This window comes from Lissotriton vulgaris, chromosome 9 (genome assembly GCF_964263255.1).
Source record: "Lissotriton vulgaris chromosome 9, aLisVul1.2, whole genome shotgun sequence".
Taxonomy (NCBI): Eukaryota; Metazoa; Chordata; class Amphibia; order Caudata; family Salamandridae; genus Lissotriton; species Lissotriton vulgaris.
Window position 1 is genome coordinate 263,881,851 of NC_141697.1, and position 12,651 is coordinate 263,894,501.

The 12,651-nt window shown below is 45.4% G+C and overlaps 1 protein-coding gene across 3 annotated transcripts in view; it reads left to right on the forward strand.

Annotated features, from left to right (window-relative positions):
* Window positions 1–12,651, forward strand: part of TTLL5 (tubulin tyrosine ligase like 5) — a 1,386,223-nt gene that overhangs the window by 51,127 nt on the left and 1,322,445 nt on the right. For all 3 annotated transcript variants that reach the window (XM_086937525.1, XM_086937527.1, XM_086937530.1), the window contains exon 2: window positions 5,194–5,300. The gene's annotated coding sequence lies outside the window, so the exon portion shown is untranslated. The remainder of the gene's footprint in view (window positions 1–5,193; window positions 5,301–12,651) is intronic.

Sequence of the window (12,651 nt, forward strand, 5' to 3'; positions counted from 1 at the left end):
TTTTTAATCTTTTTAGTAACTGGCTTTTTTGTTTTTTACATGTAAATAATATGGTAATTTATTTATTTTTTGCATTTCATTTGTAAATATATATAATGTTGTTATCCTAGCCCTATCCCCCTATCTTTGGGGTGCAACAGCTTCTTTCCGTCCTCGACGAGTGAACTGTATTTAGGCTTTCCTGTTTTCAGTTTCTATTTTTGGGAAATTCTGGTGGTGTTTTCTCAGTGTTTTCCAGTGGTTTCAATACCTCAAAAAAACAGTTATTTTCAGTGGTTACTCATTTTTGCGCCATAAAAAAACAATTGAAACAGTGTTTTACCGGTGTTTATGGAACGCTTTGCTTTTATTATTGCTTTTTCCATTTTCCTTTAGAAATTGTATACTGCTCTACATTTCAGAAGCTTAATACAGTCATGAAATACTTTCCATTGTCATTTGATGCTGCAGCTCAGATTTAACAAGCATTTGCAATGCAATATGTTTCGCATTTATGCGAGTTTTAGCTATTTGCATTGTAAATGACAAAGCCTTATATTTATGTTTTAAAAACGAATTCAAAAATAAAAGGCATTGTTATGTGCAATGTCAATAGCTCAAACTCGCCTAAATGCGAGACCTATTGCATTGCAAATGCTTGCTTTAAATGAAAACGTGAATTGGTCCCTCAGCAAGTTGGAAGTTACAGTCTGTGTTCCAGAGTCACTACCCCTCATCTGCTCAGAGAGTGTTGCACTCCACGAAGGACATGGTCACCTGACTAGTGCAGTGTCTGCTTCTTAAGCGTGTTTCTGGTAGCTTACCAACTCTGATTAAGGACTTGTTAAACATCAGTTGTATAGTTTGAGTTTGCAGTACAATGAAGACTGGGTATCGTGCACATTTAAAAAACAAGCATTGGCATAGCCAATAGGCCTCACCTTGAGGAGCACATGGTTATGAGCGGGGTCGGCAATTGGGTTGCTACAGGTGAAAGTGTGTTGAGAAAGGGGCTCTCTTCCATGTATTGCATAAGAAACATGGCAGACTCAAATGAATCCTTCTCAGTAGGGTGCCAATGTAATCTATGAGTGAAAACAGACACATGCTCCTGTCTCCTCAAACCAAGTATTAACTGGAAGACTGAATTCTGTACTACCTGAATTTTGGACAACCCAGCATTTGAAATGCCAAGATCGAGACTATTACGATAATCCATGCTTGACAGAATGAGGGCTTGTACAGCTAATTTCTGACTCTAGAATGGATTTTCCCCCCGTAGTTTAGAATGGAAGAAGCCAGTTGATATGAGTATTGTGTCTTGTTTTCCTTTTTATTGCGCAACCACAAGTAAAGTAAAACCTGACTTTTAATGGTTGGAATAGTGCTATTTGTTACCAACACCCTTTAGGACACTTCATTAGTCAAAAATTAATTGCGAGTTTCCCCTGAATGTGCTTTCACACCTAGCTAACAAATATAATCGTAATAAAAACTTTGACACATCGAGTATGTTGCGCTGCTGGCATTTCAGTGACAGCAATCTGTTAAATTCATGTGTGGCACGAAATTTCCAGAGCAAGCGTTTCCTCAGATGGATAGAGGTAAATATCCTAAGCAGGGAAAATGTAGAATCCAGGACTGCTACAGGTATCGTGCTGCATGCTGCTAGCCACGATGTATGGTTTTAGACAAACAGTTTTACAGCGAACCCCTTACAAAGGCAATTCTGACGAGGCAACCATCTTACATGACCAACCTTTCCTGTCCCGCATTATTAATTTAAGCAGCAAACGTGCACTACGTCATTGTATCAGCGGGAGATGGCACATGGTCACCCAGTTCTTGGAAATAAAAGAGCATAAAGTAAATAGGTGTCAGAATGGATCCCCAAATGGCGTGGCAAAAACATCATTGGCCCTTATGTAAGCATTTCTTAATTCTATTTAAAAGCAAGGACTCAAACCTTTAAAGCTCCAAATCAGGGATACAACACTGGAGCTAGATGATCTCAATGTTAAACAGATCTGGAAATTGAGCCCTAGACTTCAACGGGCTTATTTACAAGGCCCATGCGCCACTTTTGTGTCATTTTTAACATGGAGAAAGTGATGCAAAAGTGGCGCAGGGGGCTTGTAAATCTGCCCCCAAGTTCTTATCACTGGGTCAATTTACGTCTGGCTGCTAATGAACAGGAAAGTCTTTTTTTTTTAAACTGTGAAACTGAGGACTTCTGTTTTTTAACAAGCTAAGCAGTGCACTCAAAGGAGATTGGAATACCTCACGGCGCTGAACAATGCCTGCTCATGCCACCCAAAAATATCTATATGACGGACAATAGGGGCCTTAAAAAGACTGCTACCTCCTCACAAATATCAGTCAATCTAGGATTTATGAAACACGGGGACCTCCAAGAATTACATGGTTCTGCTATCAAAGGCTATTTTAATAAACCGTTCATAGAAATATATTAACAGACATTCATCTTTAAAAATGTTCCGACCTTTAGACTGGAGAGACCTTGCTTTTGGAAAACAGAAGTACTAAGTACTGCACATACCGCGAAGGCACAGCAGACCTGCCCTGGACAAATGCCATGTGTTTTCATGAGCACCCTGAACAGCTTCATTGAAAGGGCTTGCATATTGTTTTTATTGCATCTAACGCGCGCCGTGAGTCACTGTCTGGCGCAGCTCCACTTACACGGGATCCTCCCAGCAAGAGCCCTGACCCAGTTGTCTGAGTAGGTGAAAGAAAACTCAGCAATAGTGAAAAGGAAAAACAGCGCCTAAGACTTAGAAATACATGGGCCCGAGCTCGGTAAACGTCCCCGACTCCCACACAGTGTGACATGAGCGGTCAAAATGGCAAAAGCAATGCTGCAGTGTGGTTCCCGCTATGGCGGCGCGGCCACGGTCTGCACAGAGCAAAACCCCCTCTTCAGATTTTGCAGTTAACCATTGCAATTCTTCCATGATTGTTTAGCTCTTGAAAAAGACTGGCTAATCCCAGGGCAGAAACTAGAGGGAATTACTACATTGAGAGCAGAGCTGTGAGTGAGTATGGCCACAACGAGAGTCAAGCTACGAGAGAGTGGGGGTGACATCGAGAGCAGAGCTCCGAAAATGCGGTTTAATGATATCCTGACCAGACTTCGGAAAAGCTTGGTAACACACGTCCGGGTTCAACGCCATCAAGGAAGGTAGTAATAGACTGGATTGTGATAGGCGCCTGCAGGGCTGCGCTAGGTGAGAACTAACATGCAAGAAACTTGAGCGTGCCGCCTCTTTCTCCGGTGCCCGTCCCCCATCGCCCACTACTTTCTTAACAAAGCCTTGTTATGTAAATGGTCTTTTGAAAGACCTGTAAAGTACTCGTGCGCGGCCGGCTGCAGTAAGACGCAGACCACAACAGCTCGTCTCCCCCCCCCCACGTGAGCCAGGCAGGGGGCCTGGTGTTACTCCGGCCCTTGGGCCATTCACACCTCGGCTGCCCATTTGCAGAAGCAGTGTTTTCCCCAGACACCTCCGTGTCAGACACTACAGGCAGGCCAATGATTCGTATTGCGTTGGCTCCATCAAGTGGCCAAGAGGCGCTACAACAATGAAAATCAGTGAGACTCGGTTTCAACCGAGTCAGCTGATTTTCATTCAGTAGTGTATTGTCGTTTACAATCGGTTTTAACCGAATTCCGGACAGCCTAACTGTATTGAATAACATTTTGCACAAAATGAAAAATAATTTTGAGTAATCTCGACTGTAGTATCCTGGTTAGTGTCCCTTTCCTCCTGATGAACACTTTGGGACCTATTCCAATGCGGTTGGGAAATCTTCCTGACCGAATGGGTTTGGGAATGTTTTCCGACCGACTAGGATCAGGAGAGTCTGACCGACTAAGTACGTTGCATCTGGATGCTTCCAGATACGATTCGGTCAGACTCCCATTGACTTTAAAGGAAGCCTATGTTCCTACCGAATTCATAGGTTCCCATTGAAGAAAGGGGTGGCTGGGGAAAATAGGGCACCCTGTGGTGGGCACACCCTGGTGCCAGCCACACTGTGCATGGCTGGTAAGGGGGTGCGGACCCATGGGTACCCTACCAGGCCCGATTGGGAAGGCTCCGGGTGCAGGGGGGCCCGCTACGGGCCCCCAAAGTCTGATTCCGCCTGCCGATTTGGGTCAGACGGTACGGAAAGGCTGTCCGAATCCAGCATCGTACTCGTTCGTTTGGAAACATTGCCCGTAGAGACGTACAATTCTGCTTCATATGACTCGGTTATTCCAAATGCCGTCAGGTTGGGATGGGGATATTCCTAACGCCTAACTCGCATCGTACTCGGTCGGTTGGAAACCTATTAGAGTCCGTCGGGAAGACACGTTCCCAATTCGGTAGGGTCAAATGCCGTTAGGAGGCCTTCCTAACCGCATCGGAATCAGGCCCTTCCTGTTTATCCTTAATCCTTTGTAGCTGTGTGCTATATAAAGATATATATTTCGAGGACCAGACTCCACTCACTCAATCCGAGTTGTCCAAGTAGTAAGTGGCACAATCTGTTATACTTCAGTAATCTGTTTTATTTTCATAGAGCAGCACAAATTAGCCTATGCGTTTTGGCGGTAGCCTTCCACATGGCCATATAGACGTGCATAAAGAGTACCTATTTAAAGGGAACCCCCTCCCCCCGCCCCCCAAATCAAACCATCACCAGATTTAAAAACACATTTGCATTTGTTAAGAACTCAACCTTTCAATGACACAAGTTATTCATTCGAGAATTCACAATGTTATTCTTCAGGACATATTGTATATATACACTGAAATTATGTTGTAGTTAAAAGGATAGACAGGATTGCTTACTATGGCTGATTTACGTAAAGTACCTGTTCAAAATAAAAAAAACTGTATCCTTTCTTAGCCAACAATCGCCATCTTTTTTTATACCTCTTTTTCATCTACTTTATCATGTACTGATTTGATCCAACTTCCCACGTTTTCACTTTTCCTTGCGTTTCCCTTTTTGTGTGTGTTTTTTTTGGGGTTTACTAGATTAAGGTGAAGTACCTAACAAAATCAAAATGATTATATCTTGTATAGACTGAAGATTTCCACCTCGTATTATACCCCAATTTTTGTGTCCTGCTTAACACTCCAAACCTTATAACAAATTTGGCAATTTCATCAATTTGTGACTGAGGTTTCTATCTACTTACAGTATCAATCATTCAAGACGATCAACTGTTTCCAATTTCTCCATATCTACCTCTACTGGAAAGACTCTTCTCAGACCTTTTCTCAGGGAGACCCATATTGACGGCCAAGGTAAGAAAGAACCCCATACTAACTGTATTCTTCGCTGTCTCTCTTGAACTTGCCACCATACAAAATACATTCATTTGCCATTCTCCACACCTGTTCTTCAAAGTAACATTCCTCACTAGTACTATAATCACAATGTGCAGATGATCTATAGTCGATGGATATATGATTCCTGATTTAAATAATTCAATTAAAGTGCAATGTGCAGTTTCTCCAATCAATGTTCACCGTATAATCTGATCACCAAAAATTATTACAAGATAATTATAGATCTAAATATTTATCTTCTATGTAAATATTGACTGATTTGTAAACATTTCATAATCTAAAGACAACACTGTCACCTCAATTGTAATTAAATCAACATCCCTTTGTTCATATAAAGTGCAAATCACGAAATCCCAGTTCATCAAATCGTATACGATTTTCTTATTTTGACTATAAACATTTTACACATTGAAAATAAAGTTGCTTTGTAAATATTGACTTATCTGTGACCATTCTTACGCCTTTCCTTCACTATATAAAATATATCTTTCATATTGTGAGCCCAGTGCAATGTCTCTGTAAACTTTAACTTGTCGGTATTAAAAATAAAGTCCAATTAATTTGTAAACATTGACTCATCTTGTCCCCGTCCTTAATCTTTTCCATTATTTATATATATATCTACATTATATATATATATATATATATATATATATATATATATATATATATATATATATATATATATATTCTTTGTGCCCAATAAAGAAATCTGTAAGCATACCCGGCTGGTGTGGCTTGTCGTTCCTTCGTCTCTGTGGGAAGATCGAGTGAATATATATATATGTATATTTATATATATATATATATATATATATATATATATATATATATATATATATATATGTTTTCCCCCAAATGACGCGGCATTCAAGGCAAGGATATAGTGTTCAAAGAGTAGTTTTATTAGATAAAGCTCAACCGACGCGTTTCAGCGTCCACGGCTTTAATCACAGTGATCAAAGCCGTAGAGGCTGAAACGCGTCGGTTGAGCTTTATCTAATAAAACTACTTTTTGAACACTATATCCTTGCCTTGAGTGCCGCGTCATTTGGAGGAAAGTTAATGAAATACTGGTCTGGTCCGGCCCCTGCGCAGAGCACCCGCTGACAGAGTGCGTCTTGGTTTTTGGACCACTTTGTGGCGTTTCTTCCAGGGTACTGGATGTCTCCAGACCGCCGCATCCAAGGACACTTTGCCCCGTTGTAGATACAGTCTGTGACTTCACAAAGAGGCCAAGAACACTGTTTCGAAGTCCCAGGGCACCTTGGACATTGGCTTATGCGACTGGGCGTTGGGGACCAAGGATGAGACTTTGTTTTAGCAGCAACTTTGTTTTTGCACTTAAAAGCATGCTTTTCACGCTCTGCATACCTGTCACCTTCCAGCGCTCACTACGAGATGGAGCTGCGATGGGAAACTCGCCGAGCAGGCCAGGGAAGTGCTTGCTGGGAACTGTAGTGTGCCGAAGCAGACTGCAGTGGATTCTCATCTCAATAATGCAGCTCAGCTGGACAGTCGCTACCGACGCACGAGCCGTGAACATTTAAAAGCAGCTGGTGAGGGAACTTGTTGTTTGATGGCATTTGATAAAGGCATTACGCCGAAACGCGCCATGCCATTGCTTTTAATAAAGCTCTGTCTCTTGGTATCCCCGCTGTGTCCCTCCTGGTTACTTCAGCAGAAGGAAATCGTTTATGGTGATGGTGGAAAGCAGCTCCTGTTAGAGCACTCTTAACACCAGCGACACTCAAGATCAGCTCACCTCAAGTGTCTGTTTTTCTATCAAAGTCTTTTAGCATAGGATTAGCAAAGTGCTATCCACTCCGAGATAGAAAAGGACAAAGTATTTTGCCATTTCTACAGCAAAGTCTTTAAGCATAGGAGTAGCACAGTGCTGTCCTTGCCGAGCTGTACAATGACAAAAGCCATTTATCACTCCAGGCACAGTATTACAGCTTTGAAATGGTAAAATACCAACTCAAGCCAACCTGAAATGAATAAAAGCAACCCCTGACACAGTGTTTCACTCTAATTAGAGCTCTTCAGAGAGGTATAGCTTTGTCCAGACACAAGGGAGCACCCAGTAGAAGTCAAAACAAAACCCTTTCAGGCATATAGTGACGCATAAATTATGCAAAAAAGAAGGAGAAAACTCTGGGTAGTTTTCAAGTTTAGGTGGAAAGTAGCTCCTGTTAGAGCACTCTCAACACCAATGACACTCAAGATCAGCTCGCCTCAAATGTCTGTTTTTCTATCAAAGTCTTTTAGCATTGGATTTATAGCATAGATATAGATATATAGCATAGATATAGATATATATATATATATTTTCCAGGATCCCACAGTAAAACCACGCCGGGTCAAACAACAGGCGACGGGTCAAACAACAGGCACAGATTCCTTTGAAGATGCGAAAAGATGAAGTTTAATTCTACTGCATGTCAAGATGACGCGTTTCGACTGCAAGCCTGCGAACTTGCTCACATAGCACGCTACAGTAAATGACGGGGGACATAGAGGACTGGTAGTGACTCTTTCATTATTACAAAACGTTTAACATTAGTGACGTGGGGCTCACTACATGCTGAAATATAGGTGAGTCATCCGTGCAGGATGACATCGTGGAAGGCCGGGAAGCAGTGAGACATCGGACATGGATGTAAGACTGGAATGACGATGCTAAAACTTGCCCAACATTTCTCAATTGGTTATGTACAATGTGACAACATAAATAAATAAAACATGCCAAATTAAATTTATAATATACTCTGTGGAACCTAATAGCAAAGAGATATACCACATCTAATATATACATATCATTGATTGACATTCCCCGATGAAGTACATTGACGTGTACTCAACACAGGTATTGCGTAACCACTGCAAGTCATATGGTAAACAGACTCGGGAGGAGTAGGAATGCCGTGTGGAGACAAGTGTCAGCACGAATACGGAAGTATATGCGGATAATACATGCCCAGTTAACAAGGGTCAAAAGTGCTTGTCCCACAGAGAAAGCTAATGAAATGAATAGGAAGAACCAGAGGGCTTAAGTTCAGCGGGAAGTCGATAACCATGAACATACTCTCTGCACAAATGCGCAAAGTCCTGTAAGCCATATAAGAGCAAGAAACGGTGGCCAAAGATGGTGGCGAAGGCGAACCACTAGATGGACGGTCACTACCAAACAAGCGATCTATAGGGTTAATAGAGAGGGTTCGGGTAGGTAGGGAAAGTGCTGGAGTTTCCTTTACGTGCTGAAATATAGTGCTACACTGGTAGTCATAGGAATCTGACTATCAGTTCCTAGTTGCATGTTTGAGTGACAGTCATGTGCGCGGGTGAGATTAAAAACTATCAAAGATTGAACATGGGGATGGGCGTGGCTTAGGAGCCGAACATGACGGGCGCATCTTCCTAGAGCGCCGCTGTTCGCTCCTTCTAAGGGCCATAATCCTGCAACATCCTTGACCCAAACCACTATTCCTGGGGGTCTCTTGCCGTGGTACCCGCTGAGACCCCGCAGGCAAAGTTTGGCAGCGGCGGAGGGCTGAAAACACCGCGACCGGCTCCCCGATCCGCAGTAGCTGTGCATGAGGCTGAGGGCGGATTTGGCGAATCCGCGGCTGCGGCATGCCTTCCTCGCCCAGTGACGGCCTTGCCCGGTGCAGTCCCTTAGATCACAGGTACTGGAGCATCACCGAAACTGAGCAGCCACACATGGACCGAGCGGAGGGGCAGACGGCCGGAGTTGCCGCCGCGGTGCCCCTCCCCCACCCCCACCCCCTTAGACACTAGCACTGACGAGGCCTGCGCTACAAGCTGGGCGGGGCTCAGCCTGAGGCCTCTGTCTCTTGACCCTGCACACTGCCGGGCCTGGTCAACTGAGGGGACCGCCTATCTAGCTGGGAGCTGTGGGGCCCCCTGTATGGAGATGCCTGCCCGTAGGGACATCATGGGGCCCAGACCGGGAGTGGCCTGCATCCGCCCTGTGTCATTCAGCCGAGGAGGCTGCTACAGCGGTGTGGTGGTCGCCAGAGATTGTGAGCCGGTGAGTGGCCTGCCCTACGTCCGGCTCATGCGGTGCGGCGCAGCGCCCAGTAGCTGCATTCCTGAGGGGAGAGATCGGCCGGGAGGCCGGGGACTCTGAGACTGCCAGATTTGTGGCGCACAAGGGTGGCTGGGATACACCGTCGGTGCTTGGCCCCCTCCTTGCGCCGGGAGCCGCCCTGCAACATCCGGGACGCTCTGGTGAGGCCCCTTCTAGTTTGTGGAGCCATCAAAGAGTGGATCCTGTAAGTTCACTGAGGGCCTCTGTTTGCCGGGCCGAGGCGGACACCGAGCCCTGCAATTGGGTCCAGTGTGGGGCGCTATCCATTGCTGGCGGCTGGACATCTCCACTGCTGCCCCCTCGAAACAGACGTGGGGAAGGCCGACCTGGTGCGGACTTCTCTGGTTGGTATCCCCAGTCACCATGGGCAAGAATAGGCAGGGTGCAGTGGCCCCCAAGCAACACACGATTGACCGCTACACCACCAACACTCCTCCCGGGGGGGGGGGGAGACCGCGGAGGGCCTGTCCTCCGACACGGCGATGCTGCTGGTGGCGATCAATCAATCGTGGACTGCTCTCGCGGCTCAGATCGGGGCCTTAGGCTCCGAGGTGTCGTTTCTCCACCAAGATCTGCGAAAGGCTGTTGACCGCATCACTGAAGCGGAGACTAGGGTCTCCACAGTGGAAGATACTGTATCCATTCTCCAGCAAAAGGTGGACAAAGTGAGCAAGCACTCGCAGGAGCTGGTGGCGCGGGTCGAGGATGCGGAAGGGCGGGCTCGCCGCAACAATATACGCTTGGTGGGCTTCCCGGAGGGTTGCGAGGGGACGTCTATGGACAACTTCATTTCGGGCTGGCTCAGGGCGCTGCTGCCCCCGGGAGACATTTCCCCCTGCTTCATGATCGAGAGGGCCCACCGCGCTTTGACCAAGAAACCGTCACCGGGAGAGCGTCCGAGGCCTGTGATCGCCTGGCTCCTTAACTATGCTGATGGAGATGCCATTCTCCGTTACGCCCGGCTACATAAGGACAAAATGATCTTTGAGTCACATCCCATCATGGTGTTCTCTGATTATACCAAGCTGGTTCAGCAACAACGCCAATTCTTCGTGGCGGCCAAGAGACTGCTACGCGAACTGAACTTATCCTACACACTACTGTTCCCAGCCCAGATGAAGGTGATATACAATGCAAAAAAATAAATTCTTTGATACCCCAGAAGAAGCCTTTGTGTGGACTGACGAGCGACGTATTCTTAAACCTCACTCACTGCCCCGGTTGGACTCGGACTCCTCCCAGGGCTCGCATCGGAGTGGTCGACAAGGCAGAGACACGACCCCGAGATGCAATAGATCCCGCTCCAATTGGCGTGCTCAGGAAAAGACGGGCGCTGGGGACTGAGGTAGTTTAGGGCATGTGGACACATTATCTCTGGTTTCACTTCCCGGGGAGGGACATAGTCTCTCCAAGTAGCCGCAAGCTAGGTTGCTCAGGTTTTTATGGGTTGGGACCTCCACTGCCAGCCCTGGAAGGAACCGAACATGAAACTCCCTGAACGTTTTGGGTAATGTTGGATGGGTGGGATTCATTGAAGGAACCGCTTGGGTCATCCTGTTGGGGGCCTGGGGCGAGATTTCACTGCGATAGATACTCCATGTTCCTGGTAGTAAAGGGGTGGGGGGAGGGTGGGATCAGGTGAAGTTCTTGTTGTTGTTGTTGTTTTATTCGTTATATGTTTACGCACCATACACACACCTCACTGCTCCGCGGTGCGCACACTGGTCATTACTTTACACCCTGAAACCTAGCAATGGCCCACACAGCGGGTAATTCTCTATTGAGGGAACTGAACATTCTCGCCTGGAATGTGCGAGGTTTACTTAATAAGGTCAAACGAGGGGCGGTGTTCCATCAGGCAAAGCGATATGCAGCAGACATCCTACTGCTCCTGGAGACACATCTTCTGGGCACTAAAGCCCCATGCCTTACTCGATATGGCTTCACTGCAGTGTACCATTCCGGCTTTGTGCAGGGGGCACGGCAATCCTTATTCACTGTAGAGTGCCGCTCCAGATTACACAACGTTGGCTAGATCCCGGTGGCCGCTTCACGGTGATCTCTGGCACCATAGCCGGCTAACAGATCACAATCGGCATTATATACGCCCCTCCACGGATGTATGACGTTACATCGCAAACTTTTACAACGCAATTTTTACAACGCAGATACATTTACAACGAATGCCTTTACAATGCATGACATTACATAGCAGATGCTATTACAACGCATGCAATTACAGCGTAAGTATAGGTAAGTATATTATTTTATTAAAAAATGTAATTTATTAAAATGTAATTAATTAAATAAATTAAAATATTTTTTCATAATTAATTTGTACATATATATATTTAAAAAAATAGTTTATTTTTTAAAGAACTATTATTATTAAAGAACTATTAATAAATAATAAAATTATTAAAATAATTTTTTTAAATTATTTTAAATTATTTATTTAAAAACAGAACCCTAAAAATACCCGTTACCCTGTACCCTAAAAATACCCCTGTACCCCAAAATCCAAACCCAACCCTGAACCCTAAAAATACCCCTGTAACCCAAAACCCAAACCCAGCCCTGAACCCTAAAAATACCCCTGAACCCCAAAACCCAAACCCAGCCCTGAACCCTAAAAATACCCCTGTACCCCAAAACCCAAACCCAGCCGTGAACCCTAAAAATACCCCTGTACCCCAAAACCCAAACCCAACCCTGAACCCTAAAAATACCCCTGTACCCCAAAACCCAAACCCAACCCTGAACCCTAAAAATACCCCTGTACCGCAAAACCCAAACCCAGCCCTGAACCCTAATACCCCTGTACCCCAAAACCCAAACCCAGCCCTGAACCCTAAAAATACCCCTGTACCCCAAAACCCAAACCCAGCCCTGAACCCTAAAAATACCCCTGTACCCCCAAACCCAACCCTGAACCCTAAAAATACCCCTGTACCCCAAAACCTAAACCCAACCCTGAACCCTAAAAATACCCCTGTACCCCAAAATCCAAACCCAGCCCTGAACCCTAAAAATACCCCTGTACCCCAAAACCCAAACCCAGCCCTGAACCCTAAAAATACCCCTGTACCCCAAAACCCAACCCTGAACCCTACAAATACCCCTGTACCCCAAAACCCAAACCCAGCCCTGAACCCTAAAAATACCCCTGTACCCCAAAACCCAAACCCAGCC